The following is a 19045-nucleotide window of genomic DNA, read 5'->3' on the forward strand; positions in this document are numbered from 1 at the left end:
ATGGCCTCCAAGACCCGGGCGGTACGGTAGAAGGATGAGACGGAGGCATGTACGAGCCATTTGAAGCTAGCGTATACACCTACGTATACTGGGGAAGTCCATGCAGTAGTGCAGGCCATTTGAAGCTGCTACACAACTCCACGGCGGAAAAAGGGGTATGTGGGAAATGAAATAAACCGGCAAATTAACCAAAAGAGTAATTAAAATAATCATACCTGAGACCATGCCCATGTGTAACCCTTGAATGTACCTACTATCGGGTATGAACTTCTTGTGCGGTTGGAACATTCTGGCCTTGACCTCACGTTGAAGACATCGCGATCCGGGAACACATGGATCCGCGCGGCCTGAAACAGGTCGACTTAATCAATTCACGTTACGGAACCTGAAAATAAATAATTCGGAAACAAAACTAATTGAAAATTTGATTTGTTACATCCCCCTCCTTCTTCGGCTGAAAAAAAAAGATAATTTTTTTTTATATTTTCTATAACAAAGTAGCATTTATTCTAAAATTACAAAAAACGAAAAGCACTGTCACTTTCCGGGTGACCAGGCTGGTGCCCCGGATGCGGTCACCCGAATTAACTCGCACTGCACCGCAGCTTTCTTCTTCCTAGGCCTTTCGGTGGCTCCCTTTGGGCACCCACAATCACTGGACCGTACTCCCACTAGTCCACACCTGGAGCAGAACATCAACGGGGTCCGTCTGCATGTTCGCCGGTCGTGGTCCGGGTACCCGCAGCGCCAACACAAAGGGTATTTGGCGACCGGCAGATAAACTGGTGCCTTCTCCTGGGGGCCCGGAACCGGCGGTGTCAATTCTTCCTCCAGGTCTACCTCCTCCTGCAGCACCAATACATTGGCATCTCCCATATCGAATAATCTGGAAGCACACGAGATAAAGGTCTCCAAAACAAGAAAAGGTCTTCAAATTAATTTGAATAAACAACAAAAAAACATAAAGTAGAGGCTAAATATTGGCCGCGATATTGATCCACTGATGTTGTCCTCCCACAGGCAGCTTCAATCTGTAGTACTTGTCCGCCGGCCAATTTACCGGGCGCAGGTTCCTGGCCAGGGTTTGCATGTACGGCGTCCAGTTCGCCTCTCCAGGGGGTGTCTGGGACAGTAAATGGCCGAATTCAGCCATTAATTCTTCCCTGGTAGGCGGAGGCGGCGGAGGAGTCGGAGGTAGCGGAGTTATCGGCCTGACCGCCACAAGGTCAGGCCTGAGATCTTGCCCATGTGTAACCCTTGAATGTACTTACTATCTGCTATACTTCTCGAACGGTCGGAACACTTCGGCTTCATTGACTGAATTTACGAAATCTCTCGAATTTATACCCGGCACGGCCCTTTTTTGTACAATTGTCAAATGCGCAATTAAACAAATTCGGTATACGATATCCCCCCTCGACCTCACGTTGAAGTCATCGCGTGGGAACACATGGATCCGCGCGGCCTGAAACCGGTCGACTTAATCAATTCACGTTACGGAACCTGAAAATAAATAATTCGGAAACAAAACTAATGGAATATTTCCTTTGCTACAATTGGTCTCCTTCGGTAAATTCGCATTCTCCTTTTGTATTCCTCTGGGTCGTAGTCCACTAGTCTCCTGAGTTCTTGATGCTAATGGTTTTTCGCTGTTTCGAATAATTTCTCTGCCTTTCTGTTCATGAATTCCGTTATGGTTTCCCATTTCAAGTCCCTATAAATCTGTCTATTCCTAACAAACCAAGGTGCATCTATTGCACATCGTAGCAGCTTATTTTCAGTGGCCTGAATTCTATTGATATGGCTCTTTGTCGCGAAACACCAGGCAACTGATCCATAAGGCAGTTGAGGCCTAGCAACGGCTTTGATTATCTTCAATTTTGTCTCTTTCGACATGTGGCTTCTTCTTCCTATCAGAGAGTAGAGTATATTCATCGCTGCTTTCGTTTTGTCGATTGCTTGTTTGATATGACTTTTCCAAGTAAATCCTTTGTCAAGCGTTATTCCTAAATATTTTGCTTCATTTTTCCAGTCGATTTCTTCGCTGTCAACTTCTAGATTCGGTGTGGGTCGCAGTCTTCACTTCTGTAGTAATATTGCTTGACGCTTTTGTCCATTCAGCTTGATTTTCCACTTTATGCAGCAGTCATTTGTTTCGTCAATCGTTCTATTATAGACGGAGAGCCAGAGCCAAAAAATCTCTCTGAATTTCTTAAGCCTCATTTTTTCTCAGGTGATTACAATCATAATATACAACAAAATGCTGCGGTCAGTCAAGTGGATGTTAGAACATGTGCCTCTGGTGCGCGATCAAACATGTCGTGATTACCGACATAATAGAATCAATTTCTTAAGGCTGAAACTTTATAAACTTTTGTATTTTGGTATGTAAATCAAAATTATGATAGTCAGTCAACATCCGGTCGGGACACAGCTGGTCAGTCAGCTTCAATGTGCGTAGCGTCGTTTATAAGGATGCAATTCGTTTATTGAGCGTGAAATTTTTTTTTTAACTACTACTGACTATATTATCGATGAATAAAATGGTCAGTCAGCCATTCCGTAGAACAACGCCCGTCAGTCAGTGGATAAGAAATTGAATTTTTTCGTTCCCTATAGATATTACATCATAATCATTTAAAGTATAACACATTTATTTTAATGAGCAACTTTTCTTTGAAATCTCAGAAATAAAATTCGTTTGAAATCAACAGGATACTTAACGAACATAGGTATACGCACAAGTAAGAACTCATTGATTTCCAAATATTTCTAATATTTATTTAATTCATTAACGATAACAAGCTATAAAGAATCATCACATAATTCATCATCTGAATCTTCATCTGAATCCATATCATCATTTTCACTATCGTGATCTGACAAGTCGGGCTCGGGTGTTGCAGAATCTGAAAAATAAATAAAATTCAGTAAAAAAAGTATTTTTGTGATTGTTTAATCCAGATAAAGATATTTCTATACCTGTATTTTCTTGTAGAGGTTGAATAATGACATCTTGTACAAGTTCTGGTAATTGGTCGCCTTTGAACCAATCCAAGTCATATTTCTCATCCAGCAATTTCCACCCGTAGTTTGTAGGAGATAGCTCCACTGGAATTTGACGGTGAGCATTAGGCCAAATATTTGAAATGAAGCTCGCTAGAACTTCTGCATCAATTCTGATTGGCATGGTGGCATACTCGACCCATCTACATTCTTTATTTTAATTTTAAAAGGATCATTTGGTTTGCTTAAACATTTATACGTCTGTGAAAATAAAACGAATCTTGCCTCGTCAATTGATTTAGTTTTTTTCAAGTCGTATAAATGACAAACAAATTCTTGAACCTTATTGAACATGTTATTCTGGTTGCTTGCATCTACAAGTCCAAGGTCAGCGAATGTTTTTTGAAAATCTTCGCTCTGCTTCATTATCTGCAGAGGCTTTTTTCACCTTTCTTGTAAAAAGCTGGGTTGAAATCACATCCAGTCAAAGCATGTAGTCCAGGAAGAGCATTGCAAACAGAATTTCCCAATTCTTGATGCATTCTACTGACATTAATCGTTCTTTGATGCTTTCCAGTCACACGTCCAGTCCAGTCTACGCATATTAAAGCTGACTGACCAGCTCACAGAGGGGTAAATGACAAGTTTAGTCGGCCAAAAATATTTAAAAACCATTTTCTGTTGGTTCAAGACTGTTGATTACGAAAAAAATATCATAAAAAATCTAGGACCTCTGGTATCAATCTCGCGAATAATAAACAATGAGTGAGATAATAGATACGATAATTCACCTTAATAATAATTTATTTATGATTTAATAAGAAAATGGCAAACTCAATCAATCACCAGATGTGAAATTGATTTATTTCTTCTTAGTCGTCTGATTATTCACAACTCGCATAACTGTCCGAATCATCGAGATAGAATAGAGAGGAGACGCTATGAGATTCAATAGTGCTAGAAAAAAACGGTACCACTAGGCGTGGCTAAGTCTGGTACCAATATGGCGGATAGAACAGGGTCGGATTAAGTAAACTTTCAAGGAGATGTATAGGTATATTCTTGAAAGTGAGCACCCAAACAAAGTTTTTACTCGGTTTTTGAGAAATCTGAATAAAATGTGACAATTTTTACTAGTTTATACCCAGATGAACAAAAGGGAAATAATATAGATTTGTGGAAATAAATGATTTATTGGCCTTTAAACAAAATAATTTTCTTATTATAGTGCCTCATACTAATTTTTTCATTTCGCTTTCTTTTCATTAAATATGTCATTCTTACATTAATATATTTACAAACAGCGCTTTTAATTAATAAATATCTGTGCCCATCAAGTACAGATTGGTTTAAACTATGTACAACTAAATCTAAGAATTTTCCTTGCTTTCAGGCTTCAGGATAAATTAAAATTTCACAACAACAAATTACTTTCTCAAAATCCATCATCATATAAACGTGTAGGTATTTTTCTTACCTACCTCATATATTGTGGGAACCGCATTTCGTTGCAAACGAACTAAGCTTTGTGATGTCCGATCAAAACATTCTGCTGTAAAATGTTTGGAACAAAACACCTCATAATTCGAAGATTGCCAGATTCCTCGGTTAACAAATTTCACCCAAGATATACACGTCTTAGTGGGTCTTTAGGAAATCTGTTAAAATAAAGTTAATCGAATATCAAATATTTTCTTCAGACGATAATAATATACCTTACTATCAGATTATCAAGATAGAAATGGAAGAATTACGAATACGGATCTGTTTATTACTCATTCTCACCTATGAAATGTGATTCCTGTGATTTTCTTTTTATCTACCTCGTCTCTGCTGGAACAACTGCGTAAAGCACATGACACCATTTTATTGTCCAATATGAATCGGGAAAATGAACGCAATGTTGTAAATGTGACCAGAATTGAACTCTAAAAAACGCAAAACTGACAGAAAATTCACGAATGTCAGAGTCTCGTACCAATATGGCGGATCTGATACCATTTTAGTCGAATGATGACTTCTCTCTATTATTCTATCTCGATGGTCCGAATAGAGAAGACTCTGAGGAGTTATTTGATTGGATGATTTTACCAAAAATGGCTTGCTTTTTTTCGTCGGTATTGGCCTCATGCCAGATAGAAGCGGATTGGAAGTAAAGATATCTATGTTACAAGATTCTCTTGAAAATTTTCGAGTAAAATTTATTCGATAAAGACTGAAATGTTTCACACAATGTTTAATATTCTTCTACTGCTCTTCGGAATAATTATCTAAATTTACTAGACAATTTTCCAAAAATTCCAAATTCTTGTCGAAACTGGTCAACTGCTGGCTATCCCTAAGGTTGAAGAGGTTTTGTTTCATAATCGTGGTCACTCCAGATGGTCCTTAAATGACATTTTGTCTTTGACTAATGAAAATAGCTCCATATATAGAATCCATTTTCCGATCTTATTTTGAAATTCCTTGATTCCTCATTTAGATTAGCTGAAGAATTAAAATCAATATTTTCCAAAGTGGCGGTTATTGGCGGCTATTGATTGTAAATCTATCTACTACATAACTTGAACAACCAATCATGTTAAAATAGTTATCGGGACTCATCAGGAAGTAAAACAAATGTCTCATCGAATGTTGAAATTCACAATAACAAGAAGCATAAAATAAAGAGAACCATATATTAATTTTTTTATTGCTGCATCCTCTATTTTAATGAATAACATAACTCTATTACATAGATGCATACCTGGTCTCTCATAATCCATAATGAGATGGTCTTATAAAAGTTTGAGAGGTAACACAGAAAGCACTGAACTATGCATTGAAGGAGATATTTTTGATGCGTTAAAAAACTAATGTAGTGCAACCGACAAGTTGAAACAAATTTTTTCGCTAATTGATGATCAGGGAAACGATTTACGCCATTGATTCGAATCACCCACTATTCTAATTGACCATTTGGTGCAATTTTCCCATTTCTGATGCATTTTTGGAAATTGATTTTTGGCCGGCTAGATAATATCTTTACTCCTCTGTGCAGCTGTGTCCCGATCGGACGCTGACTGACTATCATAATTTTGATTTAGATACCAAAATACAAAAGTTTATAAAGTTTCAGCCTTAAGAAATTGAAATTATTATGTCGATAATCACGACATGTTTGGCCGCTCACCAGAGGCACATGTTCTAACATCCACTTGACTGACCGCAGCATTTTATTGTATATTATGATTGTAATCACCTGAGAAAAAACCAAGCTTAAGAAATTCAGAGACTTTTTTTGGCTCTGGCTCTTGGACTATAACTGACGATCTTCGCAGAAAATTCGTTAGATTTCGAGCAAAGATTAAATCGCTAATCTTCCTGCTGCGCACATTACAGCTGACTGACCAGCTGTGTCCCGACCGGATGTTGACTGACTATCATAATTTTGATTTACATACCAAAATACAAAAGTTTATAAAGTTTCAGCCTTAAGAAATTGATTTTATTATGTCGGTAATCACGACATGTTTGATCGCGCACCAGAGGCACATGTTCTAACATCCACTTGACTGACCGCAGCATTTCGTTGTATATTATGATTGTAATCACCTCAGAAAAAATCAGGCTTAAGAAATTCAGAGAGATTTTTTGGCTCCGGCTCTTGGACTATTACTTCTGGGTTGCGGTGTCGAGTTGCTATGCCTGTGTCGTCAGCATATAACGTTAGCATGGTTCTTGGATTTTTCGGAATATCGTGGATGTATATGTTGTACATAAGTGGCCCAAGTACTAACCCTTGGGGTACTCCAGCCTCTATATCTCTTGTTGTGGAGCATTTGTAACGATACTTGATTGTTTTTCAATAAAAATCAAGCCTCGTTTTAAATATCCGTTTCCCTGAATTTTCCAGTTGAAACAATGCAACACCGTCTGATGGAAATTTCAGTTTCAATATAGTTATTCCGTTTCATTGTGGAAATATTTTTTCAGAATCCTGATTAATAAATTCAAATTCCGTATAATTGAAATTCCCATCATTAATCCGCCGTAAAATCCAAAATAAAGAAAAAGTGTCTTTCTGCATTCGGCGTTGTTTTTCCGTCCACAAAAACACACCGAATTCAGTATAAAACAACGTGGATTGCAGATAACGACAGTTTCTTTTACCGATAAAGAGATAACCGCCACCGAGAATATTTCTTCTGGGGAGAATATTCGAGAATTCCGAATTTTGAGTGCAATTTTGATCACGTGACCGTCCACATGTTGGAGAGTTAATAAATAGGACCGCACCACCAGACGAGGATCATTCATTATTCATAGTTCGTTACTATTCATTCGATAGTCTTTCTGCGATTCTGTTTTCAGTGATTCTGTAGTTGATTCTTCAATTCATTTCCGCTTTTTAAGCCTTTCTTCGTATTAGAGTTTTTTTTCTTTTCCTTTTGCTTTTCTTCATTTTTGCGCTAAGTGGTGGTGTGACCGTACCGGAACAAACTGTAAGTCTTTTCTTGATACCGCATACTTCGTGATTCAAAGTTGCATTCTTTTATTTGTTAAATTGTGTTAATCCTTGTTGTTAATCCTCCTGTTTAGCGCAGACTTCTGTCGCCTGGTTCTCTGGTGAACCAAGACCAGTCGACGGAAATCTCGAAGTTTTTCTACTGGTAATGCTTGGCGTGTGACACACAAGGTTGCTACAGAAAGACCACAGTAACTTATACCGTACTACCCCTGTTGTGTTCCGTGTAGATTTCCCGTTTACCGCAGACTTCTCTCGTCTGGCTATCTGGTGGCAGAAACCAATCGGCAGAAGTCTCGAAGTTTTTTCTGCTGGTAATGCTTGGCGTGTACACCCAAGGTTGCCACGGAGAGACCACGATAAACTATCCCGTTATCCTGTAAATTGTTGCATTGTGTTTCACCTGCATCAACCCCGTCCCGTTAATTGAATAGTTTCAATTCTGATTGGCCTGTACACTGAAAATCACTGGAAGTGCTCGGGATCAAACCCATTGCTAAATTAACCGATTACTGAGACTTGGATCTTTCTGAGACACCCGGTTGCTGTAAATTTTGTGTAAACCCCGTACATCCGTTATTGTCTCAGAAGGAATCAAAGTAACTGCTATTAATTGTTTGCTTTCTTTAATACCTGATAGTTTGACTGAATATAATTGATTAGAATATTCTTTGATTAATTGATTTCACTTTCTGATCACCGTGACAAGTTATTACATTTCTGTTTTCCTTATTTTTGAAATTGGTCATCAGCTGAATATATTTCTTGACTTGGAAATAACTGTATAGTTCACTGTAATTTAGATTGTTTTAATAAATTCGGTTTTAAAGTACTTGTTATCGCTACCACCTTAGATAAACCCAACTCTGTCTCCGACTAGTAGGTACCTGGGTGGGTTTGCTATTTCTCCCTATTGAAAGAATAGCTGGCGCTCGAGATTAATCCTTTTTCCGACCAAACCCGTTACAAAATTGGCGCCCGAGCGTTGGGACTCTTAAAACCGGGTTCAGTTTTAGAATAACCTCTTTTTTTTTATCTAACCGAGGAGAATAGTTTTGAACGGTGAACCATACAAACCAATTTATTCAGCTGTTGACTTGCAGGAAATATTTTATCTGGCTTATATTTCTGAAATATAATTTATTAAGATCAGTTGAGTGAGCGATTTGCTGATTGCTTTGAGTTAACCTATCTTGAGTTATAATAGAACATCACTGGTAACCTATAAACAGAACCGAACAGTTAACCAGCTATTTATGATAACCGCACAATATTGAATTGACTTATGATTTTCACCGCTTAAGATTTTCACACGCTTATGATTTTCACTTGAATAATAAAACTGACTGTGTTTTCTTTTCCCTTTCCCCATTTGATTTATTTGCTGGTTGACAAGTGTTCATTATAACTCTGATAGTTTATTGTGATTATAACCGCATTGGACTTGTTGTTTCTCTGATTACTTTATTTTATTTGAAACCGTTGATACACTGTTGGTGAATTATTCCCTTTGAATTAGGTGAGCTTGAACAAAAAAAAAAAAAAACTTCAGAAAGGTAAAACTGTAAGTGAACCTGAACCGAAATAATTGTCTTGGCTGTTAAAACCGATAGTGGACTTGGTCTGAAATATTTTGTTGACAGGTAACCTATTTCTTCAAACAAGTGTTAGGTAAACAGTGAGCTGTCAAGTGACCGATAAATAGTGAGTGATAGAATAATAGGTGCTTCCTCGATTGGACATTGATTATTAATCCGGGATTCAGTGAATTTTATTGAGTTAATTTTTCATCCGGGCTTCAGTGAATTTTATTGAATTAATTATCCATCCGGACTTCAGTAAATTTTTGAATTGAATATTCATCCGGACTTCAGTGAATTTTATTGAGTTAATTGTTCATCCAGGCCTTGGTGAATTTTGTCGAATTAATTATCCATCCGGACTTTAGTAAATTTTTTTTTTGAATTGATTATTCATCCGAGCTTCAGTGAATTTTATTGAGTTAGTTGTTCATCCGGGCTTTAGTGACAGTGATATTTAATCGGACTTAGTGATACTGAAACATTATAACCAGTGTTGAATTATTCCGTGTGTTAGCTTTGAACTTTAACTTTACATTATTTCATACCAGGCATCGAACTTATTGAGTGTGAGTTACTGGATCGTGAGTCGGGTGGCAAGATAGTTGAACTAGATGTCATTGAACATGGATGTGAACAGGCTGCTCAGTGATGAATTGACTTATGAACTAGAACTGAGAGGACAGTCAATACCAAGCACTGTGATGACAAAGCGGAGTCTACTACGACAAGTGTTACAGTCAGACATACCGCTACAGCCTTGCACATCAATGAACCCCACACTGGATATCGACATTTGCCAAAATAAACTCACCGATCTAGTGGAAGCACTTCAGAATTTCAATCACGCTAATGCGACTAACGAATTTTCGCGAATATTCACAAGATTAACACACATTCAGGGAAGACTGAACTTTATTGTCACTTCCGATGAAACACAGTTACAACTGATCGAACAACTGAAGGCGACTACAACTAAGGCCTTGGAGACGCTGGAGCAACTGAGTAATAGCAACACCCGTGGACAGCCATCCAGTCAGCAGGAACGGTCCCTCTTGGATGTGGAGGTTCCCAATTCGCCTGGGATGTCCCCCATTCAACCGGAAAGAGCTGAAACATCCCTGATTGATCTTGGAGATGGGGTCAATCTTCCGATAGCTGCTGATGTCTCACATCCTGGTACACCTGTAAGGAATAAAACATTAGAACATGTCATGAACGAGACAAGGCGGACATGTACAGCATTACTGCGGCAGTTGCCGGCAATACCTGTCACACAGTCACAGGACTGTGGGACAGCATCACCTGAAGGTCCGACACCAAGAAGATGGATTAATTCTACCCGCAGAGTGTCTTTTCCACATTTACCTGCATCTTGTGTGAGCTCTGGCAGGACCATGACCAGAGAGAGAATACCATTAGAGCCGGAACCCCGACCGTCACCGGTGCCAACCATTCCTGTTCACAAATGGAATATTTCATTTGGTGGCACAGGTAGTGTGAGCGGCTTCATCGAGGAGGTGGAGAGATTGGCCGAATCTCGTAAGGTGCCCCTAGAACAAGTGTTCGAGTCAGTTTATGAACTACTGCGGAAGGATGCCAGGGATTGGTTCATCCCCAGGAGGGGTACATTCAGGAATTGGCAGGATTTCAAGGAGCAACTTAAGGAAGCATTTTTACCGGTGAACTATGAGGAGAACCTGTTGGAGGAAATAAAAAGGAGAACGCAGGGTCCTGATGAGAAGCTGCTGATGTACGTCACTCGAATGCAGAATTTGTTCCAGAAGTTAACATACAGTAGACCAACCGAAACGGAACAAATCCGAATCATCAGACAGAGGCTGTTACCGACCCTACAACAGGCCTTAGCATTCCAGGAGACAAACACCTACGATGAGCTCCTGCGAAAAGGAAAGGTTTTCGAGTTAGTACAGTGGCAAATGAGCCAGTACACCAGGCCACCGTCGAAACCAGGTCTTCTTGACGAGCCCCACCTGACGTATCGTCCGGTCCAACAAAACCGACAACAGGCCAGTTTCTCCTTGGACACCGAAAATATATCAGGAAACTCAGAACCACCAGTACCAGTAGGTCACAACAGACCACAAATACCGCCGTCACCGCCTAGAAACACCCAGCCAAGACCGGATCGACCAACGGCACGAGTCGACAAGCAAAATACAGGTTCACCCAACCGAGCTCCATCACCTATACCAACACGACGATCAAACCAACAAGGAGACCGACAGGAAACACAGGGAAACCGGACTGATCCACCGACGAGGAAAGTATCTTTCCAAACACAGTGCTTCCGATGTGGTGAATACGGCCACATGCGACGGGAATGTCGAGGACGACCGAGGTTATTCTGTTCTCGTTGCCAGAGGAAAAACATTCGCTCAAGCGATTGTCCATGCCGCCCGGAAAACTAAAGGGAGGTATGGAGAAGGGGTCGACCATATCTCCGGGGACGCTGACTCCTATGGTATCGACCGTGTGTAACGACAACCGTCCGCTGGTGGAAGTAAAGGTAGCCGGGAAGCGCTACAATGCACTGATTGACACCGGAGCCACGAGGAGTTTCATCAGTCAGAAAGTGGCAGAACAATGCGAACGCAAAGGAATTACGGGAGAACCCGTTGAGGATGGTTTTGTGGTAGTTGCCAATGGTCAGTATACTGCGACGCCGAAACTTTATACTACCGCCATACACATCGCTGACTATTCTTTGACCGACATAAAGTTTTTGTTGGTATCTGATTTACCGGTAGACCTCATACTAGGAATGGACGTACTGGGAGTGTACAATTTTTCCCTTAACCTTAGCACCGCCGAGTGCTATCTGGAAGGCCGACTAATCTCCAAACCAACACCTAAAGTGGGAAAAACTGTGGAGGTACACGCCACTGGCGAACACTTGCTGGAACTGACCAAGGCACAGAAAAAGAAGTTGGACGCTTTTCTCGCCAGAGAAATGAAGGAGTTCGAGAAGTTGTCCGGCACCACGAAACTGATAGAACACAAAATCAAACTCAAACCTGGGACAGAACCGATTAAACAGCGATACCGGCCACAGAATCCGAAGATGCAGGAAATCTTCAACCAGGAAGTAGACCGAATGCTGGCTGAGGGAGTCATTGAGCCTTCTAAGTCGCCGTGGAGTTCACCTGTTGTGTTAGTCAAAAAGAAGGACGGTAAATACCGGTTTTGTATCGATTTTCGAGCAGTCAACGAAGTGTCCGTTAAAGATGCGTATCCGTTGCCGTATATTTCGGGAATCTTGGACAAATTACGCAGAGCGAAATACATTTCGACGATTGACTTGAAACAGGGATACTGGCAAATACCGTTAGAAAAGGATAGCCGGCCTATTACAGCATTCACGGTCCCGGGAAGAGGACTATTTCAGTTCACCGTCATGCCATTCGGCTTACATGCAAGCCCAGCCACGTTCCAGAGATTCCTGGATACCGTAATCGGTCCCGAAATGGAGCCCAAAGCGTTTGCCTATCTAGACGATATAGTCGTTCTAGGGGAAACCTTTGAAGAACACATGGAGAACTTAAGGGAAGTATTCAGACGACTAAGGGAAGCCAACTTACGTCTCAATCCCGACAAATGTGAGTTTGTCCGGAAGTCTCTGAAGTACCTGGGACATGTCGTCACTTCCGAAGGCATCTGTACGGATCCGGATAAAGTGGCATCCATAGTGTCATTTCCTGCTCCCAAGACCGTCCGAGAGTTACGCCGATTCCTAGGTGTTGCGAGCTGGTACCGTCGATTCATCGAGAATTTCTCCAATGTAGTTTCTCCGCTAACCCTGCTGCTCAAGAAGAAACAGCGGTGGAAATGGGGAGAAGACCAGCAGAAGGCTTTCGATATCCTGAAACACAAGTTGACTGAGTCACCGATATTGGCTTGTCCGGATTTCACCAAACCGTTTGTGGTACAAACAGACGCCAGTGATACAGGCCTAGGTGGAGCTCTAACACAAGTGATAGATGGAGAAGAAAGGGTAATTGCCTATGTTAGTCGCACATTAAACCCAGCCGAGAAAAACTATTCGGTATCCGAGAAAGAATGCCTCGCCATCGTATTTTCCATAGAGAAACTACGTCCGTACCTAGAGGGATTCCATTTCACGGTCATTTCCGATCATATGAGTTTAAAATGGTTAAATTCTATAAAATCACCGTCGGGAAGAATTGCTCGATGGTCCGTTTTTCTTCAACAGTTTGATTTTGAAGTACAGTACCGTAAGGGATCCCTGAATAAACTTGCTGACAGTCTGTCCCGGAATCCCTTACCGTCCGTAGATTCCGTATACCTGGCCGAAGTGGAAATTCACTGCCGATGGTACAACAGGAAACTACAGGAGGTTCAGAAGGACCCAGGAAATTTCCCAGATTATGCCATAATCGATGGGAAACTGTTCCGACATTTTTGGGATGCATCAGACTTCACGGAAGTTGGAACTGGACAACCCTGGAAATTATGCGTACCCACCGATCAGCGTTCCGAAGTACTGAAGGAGAATCATGATTCGGAACTAGCCGGACATATGGGGATCGCCAAGACAAGTTCCAGGATTGCCCGGAATTACTACTGGCCTGGTATGTTCCGAGACATTGCGAAATATGTTAGAAACTGCATTTCGTGCCAACGTTACAAAGTTTCGCAACAGAAAACTGCTGGGAAGATGCAACCACACAGGATGGCAGATGCACCATTCAGGGAAGTATCTACAGATATCGTCGGACCGTTACCCCGAAGTAAAAAAGGTAATTCTTACATTGTGGTCATGCAAGATCGCTTCACGAAGTGGATCGAGTGCCGCCCGTTGCGAAAAGCTACAGCCAAAACCGTTTATTCTGCGTTATACGAACAAATCATCCTGAAATATGGATGTCCGGCCGTTGTTATCTCCGATAATGGAGTACAGTATGATAGTAAGTTATTTAAAAACAGCCTTCAGGAACTGAATATAGCTCACAGATTTACCCCACCGTACTCGCCACAGTGTAATCCGGTAGAAAGGGCAAATCGAACACTAAAAACTATGATTGCACAATTTTGCGAAACCGATCAGAGAAACTGGGATGAAAAGTTAGGGGAATTAGTCTTTGCTATTAACACCGCTAAACAAGAGTCTACTGGGTTTACTCCGGCTTTTCTGAATTTTGGTAGGGAACTAAATGTCCCTAGGGCGATTTATTCGACAAAACCCCAAAATGAGGAAAACAGTAACCCAACCGAAGTAAATAGAGACATGACTCACCGTACAGAGCAAATCCGGCACCTACAGGAAGCACATGAGTTTGTGCAAGCTCGCTTGTACAGGGCTTTTGAACAGCAGGCTCATCATTACAACCTACGCCGTAGAGAAGTTCGCTTCCATGTAGGTGACAAAGTTCTCCGTCGCACAAATCCGTTATCATCCGCTGTCGACAGTTTCGCAGCTAAACTGGCTGCAAAATTCGCCGGACCGTATACCGTTATTAAGGTAGTCTCTCCTGTAGTGTATGATCTGAAAGATGAACAGGGTAAGAAGGTTACCAACATCCACATTAAAGATTTAAAACCGTTTTATTCATAATAAAGGTGTTCTCACCTCACCGTTAGTCCGTAAGTTTAACAGGACCGTCCATCATGATACCGTTAGCCCAGGGCGTTCGTTGCTCTGTTTTCTTCCATCGTACAGCCAATCAGAACCATTGCTGTCGTCTAACCCGTATGTATGGCTGTATAGCAAACCGTTTCAGATGACAACTTTCCACCGTCTGTACAAGATCGACCGGAAGCTGGCCGAAGGGGGGTTTGGCCGGGTTTTCCAGGCTCGGCGGAGGGGCCGAGAAGAGACCGTTGCGGTGAAGATGGTACCCTTCAGCGCGGATGCTATCAGGGAGGTACAGCTCCTGGAGGGCATCAACCACAGGAACGTGGTGAAATTGAATGAGGCCTTGGTATCCCCTCCGGATATATACATGGTAATGCCCTTATACCAAGGGGACCTCTGGGACCTGATAGACGAAAAAGGACCAAGGGCGACAGTGTCGGGGTTCTTCCGAATACTGCGTCAAGTGGCGGAGGGAATAGCCGCCTGTCACCGAGAGCACATTGTCCACCGTGACATAAAACCGGAAAATGTGCTACACCGAGGCGACCATTATGTGGTGGCCGACCTGGGATTGGCCTGTAAGTTGGAACCGGGGCAGGGCCTCCTTACCGATCTGGTTGGCACCAGTTTATACTGGGCCCCAGAACAACACCGGGGAGACCCATATGGTATAGGAGTGGACCTTTGGGCACTCGGGTTGGTGGCCCGATATGTGGCCACCGGTCTGATCCCACAACCGGATGATCGATGCTCCGGTGCGGGGCTGGCGGGCTTAAGCTCCCCTGTCCGGTGGTTCATCGAGGGATTGCTTAAAACCGATCCGATCCTTCGGCGACCTGCGGGGCAGTGGGATTGGGCTACAGCCGGCGCGGCACTGAGTATGGGGGTCTGGACGGGTCCAACCTTGCCACCACCGTTAATTCCAATGCCACCACCGTTAATTCCAATGCCACCACCGTTAATTCCCATGCCACCCCCATTGAGTCCCGTGCCGCCACCGTTAATGCCGATACCTCCAATGTCCGAGTCTCCGTCATCCCCGCCCAATATCCCGACCGCCGAAGGGCCTGTCCCAGTCGAGCCCATACCGCTGTCTCCAAGTTTGGCGACCCGACTGAAAGAACAGCCGGACTTCCGGAAGTGGTCCGCTTCTGTGAAGAAAAGGGTGGCAGCTCTCGTCCACCCCGGCGAACCAAAGCACCGCCGCACCCGTCACCGTTTCCGTTTTCCCTCGGGATCAGTCCGACGAATCTGGGTTCCACCCAGTTGAGGGAACAACAACCGTAAGGCAATATGCCCGTCTGTAACCGTCATACTAATAAACACTTTAAGTCTGTTACCTCATCCAGGGGTGTTAACAAATCCCTCTTATATCCCCAGATTGAACACCGCTGGCGAGTATGGAGTGGAAAGCACCAAAACCTATACCACATCCGTTAGGACCCTTAGGCAAGCACACCACCAACCTTGCACCGCCGCCACCTGAGGTGTCAGCCCGTCTACCGCCGCCGTCGGCCAATTACCGTAAGAGAAAAGGATATACAGCACAAAAAAGGGACCACCGTACCTCCCCTGCATCCGAAGTCAAGAGACCCGCCTATGAAGAGAACATGGAAGTTCCGACCAGACGACCGCCTGCCCAGCGTACCGTGGGGACCATGGGCCCAGATGTCTTCCTCGAAATCCGTCCGGGTATGTGTTGGCGCTGTGGACAAGGACAGCATAACAGGACGGAATGTACCGGTAGGGCAGTATTATTTTGCAGTAGGTGCGGACGCCTGGGAACTCTATCTAAAAATTGTCCCTGCCACTCCGACCGTCGACAACATACAACCGTACCGACCAAACCCCGGGGAAGAAACCATCCAAAAATTGTCCGACCAGCTGAACCGCAATCAACGACCGACGAACTGCCACTTACGTTGGAAAGACTGGGAGGCCGTTTGCCAACGAGCGAAGAGCTAGCACTCCGCCCCTGCCATCGTTGTGGACCCAAAGTGGGATCCTGTAAAGAGAAAACCGACTAATAAACCGTTTAAAACTCGAAACATGTTTTATTCCGTAACCTGACACCGTAGTAAAATCCAACCCGTTAATTAATTAAACATGATCCCCAGTCATGTGAAATTCCGTTTTATTAATTTCTGTTCCGTTAACCATCCCACCGGTGATATGACAAACCCTTTGTCAATATCCTTACAGCAACCGTCACCGTATAAGATTTCATATCCTATTCAGTTCACCAAACAAATCAGTATCTACCATGTCATCTAACTAGAGACAATACTTTCTTTCTACATTTTGTTCAGTGGATTGAATGGATTCATGATACCGTTCAAGCTTTGCAAATACAATTGGAAAACATTATCAAATGGTCAAATTCATTTGGATATAGCCAATCCGTTCAGCAACACTGACATGTCAAAACGATATAAATTGTCATCTGTCTGTGTTTCTGAAAGGTACATCCTGTAGAAAGAGCAAAGCACAGCTTGAAATCCGTTACATTAATTATTCTGTGAATTCACAAGGTTCCGAGACAAACCGTTGCTTTAAATATTGTATTCAGAATATTTAAGATGAATAACGATTAACAAATACTAACCGTACTACCTTAAAAACTGGATAGATAGTCTGAATTGTATCTAGTTCTCTACTACTGTTCTCCTGTGTAACTTTTTCTATGAAATTGTAACACCGATACTGGTGAAAGTGCATATCCGTGATCTGTTCAATTAATTCTACCCAAGAAAACTGGAAAAAGCTCTGTATACTGTCAATGTTCTACTGTTAAAACATAACCTATGTGGCAATTAAGTCTGTTCTAGGATATCAATTACTCCAACAAGATTTAAATGAAAGTTCAGCTGTTAACCTACCTAGCGGGGACTGTCGGATCAGAGAGCCTCCACCATTCCTCCGTCAGGGATTACGTTCCAACTCCGAACAATATTCTGGCACACAGTGAATGTCCACACCCACCTCCAGTGTTGTGAGAGGGTCCAACTCACCTCCAACAACGAGTGATTTCAAGCTTGGGTACATTTCCACCTACAACGAGAACACAAGTTAGTGAATGGTTCTTCCCACTTGAAGTACTAATCGAAAGAACTTTGGTTTGATGAAGGGGATATTCCAAACTCACCTGCTTGACCCATCTTCGTAGTCAATTGATGCACCGAACCAACATCCAAGAAGGAAGCAGTGTCAACAAGTGGTCAACGTCAAAGATGCCTCATCAGCCCATTTCATCGTGAATGATAGTTCCCTAAAATCCAACCGTTAATAGGAAATGGAACAATCGATATGGAGTACTCACCGTTATATGTTGCCATCGATTTAATTTCCCAATTCTGGATTAATTTCATTTCACTAAAAGCACGTTGTTTCTGACAGATGCCACCGAACCAACGACAGTCATAGAGTGCCACGGAATAGGTTATGTCGAACGTCTACCGACAATCGGATCAAAGATCACACGCACTTCGGTCCATAGCTAGGGACGACACCGATCACGGAGCGTAACGCAGAGCGCAGAGTATGGATCATGGATCATGGATAGGAGGGAGCCACTATACATGGAAGGAGCGCACACCGGACGATTACTGAACAACGCCTGTGAGCAGATCCGGATATCACTTCTATTGTACTGTTTAGATTAGGATGAGAACTCTGTAAGGGTGAGATAGCGAGCACTTAACCGATTTGAACTTCCGATTAATTTTTTTTTTTTTTGATGGGCCAGTTACCCCTTATTAAATTGAACTTGTGTCTTCAACGCAACTTCAATTTTTCCCAGGGGAGGGGGATGTAACGATACTTGATTGTTTTTCAATAAAAATCAAGCCTCGTTTTAAATATCCGTTTCCCTGAATTTTCCAGTTGAAACAATGCAACACCGTCTGATGGAAATTTCAGTTTCAATATAGTTATTCCGTTTCATTGTGGAAATATTTTTTCAGAATCCTGATTAATAAATTCAAATTCCGTATAATTGAAATTCCCATCATTAATCCGCCGTAAAATCCAAAATAAAGAAAAAGTGTCTTTCTGCATTCGGCGTTGTTTTTCCGTCCACAAAAACACACCGAATTCAGTATAAAACAACGTGGATTGCAGATAACGACAGTTTCTTTTACCGATAAAGAGATAACCGCCACCGAGAATATTTCTTCTGGGGAGAATATTCGAGAATTCCGAATTTTGAGTGCAATTTTGATCACGTGACCGTCCACATGTTGGAGAGTTAATAAATAGGACCGCACCACCAGACGAGGATCATTCATTATTCATAGTTCGTTACTATTAATTCGATAGTCTTTCTGCGATTCTGTT

At 42.2% G+C, this 19045-nt stretch overlaps 1 protein-coding gene across 1 annotated transcript in view; it reads right to left on the minus strand.

The window, feature by feature from the left end:
- LOC123318089 overlaps positions 1-18613 on the minus strand; it is a 65753-nt gene extending 47140 nt beyond the window's left edge. The window contains exons 1-2 of the mRNA XM_044904788.1: positions 18030-18613; positions 17856-17978 (exon numbers count right to left, since the gene is read on the minus strand). The gene's annotated coding sequence lies outside the window, so the exon portion shown is untranslated. The remainder of the gene's footprint in view (positions 1-17855; positions 17979-18029) is intronic.
- Positions 18614-19045: the final 432 nt, after the last annotated feature.

The sequence above is a fragment of the Coccinella septempunctata genome, chromosome 7 (genome assembly GCF_907165205.1).
Source record: "Coccinella septempunctata chromosome 7, icCocSept1.1, whole genome shotgun sequence".
Taxonomy (NCBI): domain Eukaryota; kingdom Metazoa; phylum Arthropoda; class Insecta; order Coleoptera; family Coccinellidae; genus Coccinella; species Coccinella septempunctata.